Here is a 4,279-nt window from a genome sequence, read left to right as displayed (position 1 = left end):
AAAGAGTACTGAGAGACAAATAAGGTTCTGCTGCTTTGGGGATGATGTAGTCTGGCTTAGATAGCAATGTGCTCAGCTCTAGAGAAGACCAAACAGAACAATGAATGATTTGGAAAACAATTTAGGAGATGAGGTTGAAAGATTCAGACTCTTTTTTAAAAGCAGAAAAGGGCAGAGACAGAACCCAAGGCAGCATGATCAGAGTGCAATCCAGATGCCAAACAATCATAGTCCCTGGTGAGGGGAGGAGGGAGGAGTAGGCACCTTAATTTGCAGCGAAATCAATTTAGACCACTCAGTGGGGGAGTTTTCTAATTAAGAAAAATGCAGCAGTGGGACAGAGCATTTTGGGAGACTCTCTAGAGACTTTTTTACAAGTTGGACAAACCTCCACCAAGAGCACTCTGTCCTGGCATTGCTCAGCAGAAGAGCACAGGGAAGGTGGTGCCCTGGCAACTCTTCCAGCCCTACCTAAGCTTTAATAAGTGATGATCAATACCATTTTACATACATCTGAAACAGGCACAACAACAAAAAGTTACACACCTAAAAAAATATGGCCCAGTGCTTCCAAGCCTGCAGGATTTTTGCACTAAGCCAAGCTCAGACACAGTCCTTGAAATCCCTCGTACAGAAAGGTAGGTGCCCTTCTCTCTAACTGGTCTGTTTATCAGCCTTTTCTCCTTTTTTCTTCCTAGGAAAACAGGTCACAAAGTTATGTATGCAATAAAAGCCCTGTGGAAATCAGCTGAGAAAAATGTCAACTAATGGCTCTGCCTTAGTACCTGCAAATCTAGTCACGGTTGTCTACAGTTGAACACCCTCCTTGAACACCCTCCTACAATATGATAGGATGTGAAGTTAAAACTGCATAGCCATACCACAAATAACTTTATCTGTAGCTGTCTTCAACATTTGAAGGACCAACCAGTTTTGCAACTTAAGAGTATGAAGCTGGCATTTCTGAAGTTTCTACACTGACATTTTGAGCGAAGAAGGAAACTAGTGAGACTAAGAGGCTTTGAAGTGCAGGAGGGAGAAAGGCTCAAAGAGGCAAACCAAACAAACACAAGCTAACTTTGGTGATCTCACTGCCATTGTAAAAAAATTGGTGGCTTTTGTTTCAACTTGCAACATTAAAACAGGTTAAGAAGTGGCAACGGCGTAACTAAGCGCCTTAAAACCACCTAATTTCTGATATTTCAGACTTTACAGAATTACACTGTACATGTGCAGAGAGCTCTGAGACAGCAGTTGCTGATAGCATGGAATCTAATTGATCTTGCATTAGATCAGTGGGAAAGGATGCCCACTGCACACACCAATTTGTTCCTAGTGTGAAGCATATATTCAGTTGAGGGTTTTTTTGGTTGTTTTAGGTTCCACTCCACCCCACCCACGCCCTTTTTTTTTTAACTACAGAAGATGTACGGCCAACTCTACATGTGAAACATGACATTAGTTTAACTCCTGGTTCAAGTTGCTCACAACTTTTGATCTAGCTTATTAAATTTTGTCTAAATTTTGTCCAGGTTCCAAAAAAGTGACAGCGCCTGAGCTTAACAAAGCCTTTCTCACTAAGCTTTCAATCTCCTCATGCTCTCAGCCAAGTCCATTTTGGCAGTTTGAGCCAAATCCATTTTAACAATTTAAGCCAAATTAAATATACAAAAAATTTCAGCAATAAACCAAGAGTATGATTACTGGAAGTACCGGTTAGCTGAAAAGCTTTGTGCAAGAGTCATCAAAGTAATTGCAGTACTTTGGCAAAAGCAAAACTAAGAGCAGAGAGTATTACTAGAATACACTGGCTGTTTTACAGCTTTGTGGTGACAGCAGCAATTGTCTTTCCCCACTGAGTGGTGACCTTCAGAAGTGTACTCTCGTTATTGCCAAGTAGATCTGTAGAAGGTATACTTCAGTGACAAACAGCACAAGTTTTACAAGCAAAGAGAAAAGATTTCATTAACTTAATCAACAGTTGTGGAAAAGAGAGCAAAAGTACCACCCCCAAAGCCATCAACAAGCTTGCAGGCTCTTACGTGTTACAAACCTGAGGCAGTTTCCGGACCTGAAAGGTTTGTCTCTCTCCCGTGCCTCCCACCCAAACCCATATTGCTTTGCTGTGGTGATAATGTGGATTTAGTTACATCAAAGTGATCTAAAGTCTCTTACTTTCACCGTGATTCAACACAGCTCACAGGAAGCTCATCTAAATAGAGAGATTTTAATCTGTTTTTGTATTTGGATTTTAAGTATTATCTAGAAGCCACATCTCTACAGCTGGCAATGCAACCCACAGGGCTTGCTCCCACAAAACACATTTTGTAAATATCATGTAAAATTGAAGTATTTGGGAACCATTTTGGTAAACCTTCAATAACCCTGGCAGATGTGTTCCTCTCAGTCCCACTGTGCTCATTCCTGAACTTGAAGATCTCAGTTGCTGCCCAGCCATGGTACTGGAGTGAGAAGAAGGCAGAGATGTTTCTGTGGTGCCCTGACCATATACCTGTGCTTCTACCTCTGGCTCTTGCTTGGGTGAGGGGAAAGTCCTTCAAAACTGAAAGCGTCATCTTTTTAAAAAAAAATAAAAATCAATCCAATCAAATCAACATTTCTCTTCTGAGGGAAATTCTCAGTATTTGAAGTTCCAGTTCAGAATTAAGTTTACTGAATACTTTCCAGTGGATGGAAATACCCAGTCTGTGAATAGTTCTACCTAGTGAGCATTGAGACACCATGGCTTACAAAACACTGTGTTCATCTAGTGACTCCTTTAAGGCTATCCAACTGTGTCATGGCATTCCTTACCAGAAATAAACTAAAATTAACCAAAAAAAAAAAAAAATAAAAAAAAAAAAAAAAAGGGGAAAAACAGTGTTTAATTTTTCTGGCAAACACAGAAACTTAAATTATTCAATGTTAAGTATCAAAATAGGAAAAGGTCACTCATGGGGTGTGATTAAAATCATTATTGCTAAAGAAAACTAGAACTGGAAAAGACAATTCCAAATAGACTTGCTTTTTAACTTCACAATTTATTAATTTCTTTAATTTTGAATTATCTGCTCACTGACCTGAAGGGAACAAAGTATGCTTTCTCTGAATCTTTCAAATAAACCATTGCTAATGTGTTTATTGGCACTTAAGCACATTTGGGTCTAAGCAACTAGGTAATGGCTTTCATCAGTTTATGAACCTGGCATTTTCAGTGACTTCAGCAGCCAAAGACATAAAATGTTTGAGCTACATTTGGTAAGGCTACAGCAACCTCAGTCAAATTCCAGTTTGAGAAATCATTAACTATTTATAGCAGTGTTATGAAAAAACATGCCAAAGTCAGAAAGTAGGATGGCATCAAGTACACAGAGGGTAAAAGCACAAGTCTTCTGCACAGCTCCATCTGTTTCATTACCCAGCAAAAAAAAAAAAAAACCAGTAGCTGTAACATTCTCCACTGATTGTGTGGGCTGAGTTTACATCTGAATTTGAAGAGGGCAAAGCAACACTCAGTTTCTGGGTTCTATATACCTCAGATATGGTTTCTCATTAAACCACTGTGATCTCTCCTGTCTCAGTTTATCCTCTCAACCTAAGAACTAAATGCCACACAATTATATTGAAAACTATTCAAACGTATTTATTCATTCTTCAAACAAATTTACAGATCAAGTAACTTCAATAAAGAACAAAGGACAGCAAAACATGGAAAATTTTAAGTGGAAAACACCCTAACCATAAACAAAACACATTAAAGATGTAAATACACTCAGATGCTTACTTTACATGCCAGAACACAGGCTCAGGAAACACGGGCTCAGGAAATCCATCCATTAGGAAGTGTCTGGGAAACAAAGAATTACTCAGAACATTTCCATATAGTGATCTAAACAATTTGCTGCATTTAATTCTTCCTCTTGGCCTAACACCTTCTGTCTGTTTTATCCCACTCCTTTGGCTTTATGCATTTGTTGTTGGGGTTTTTTTTTGGTGTGGGTTTTTTTGTTGTTTGTTTTTTTATTATTTTTTTTTTCATTTAAAGAAATAAGCTTTGGTTTTACCATAAACACCAAAGCAAAAGTACAAAAAAAAAAAAAAAATAGGGTAAAGTTCATCTTCCTAGATTGCTCTAATGTTATGCTTCCTTATCTTGAAATCATACACTTCTGTCTGTCTAGTGGTCTATGATAAGCAACATTCTAGATGAGGTAGATTTGAGAAATATTCATATCTATATAATGATATAAATGTTGTAGGGGAGAAGGAATGTAGTTGG

Source organism: Merops nubicus, unplaced genomic scaffold (genome assembly GCF_000691845.1).
Source record: "Merops nubicus isolate BGI_N331 unplaced genomic scaffold, ASM69184v1 scaffold2970, whole genome shotgun sequence".
In the NCBI taxonomy this organism is placed as follows: Eukaryota; Metazoa; Chordata; class Aves; order Coraciiformes; family Meropidae; genus Merops; species Merops nubicus.
Note: the sequence above shows the minus strand (reverse complement) of the source record.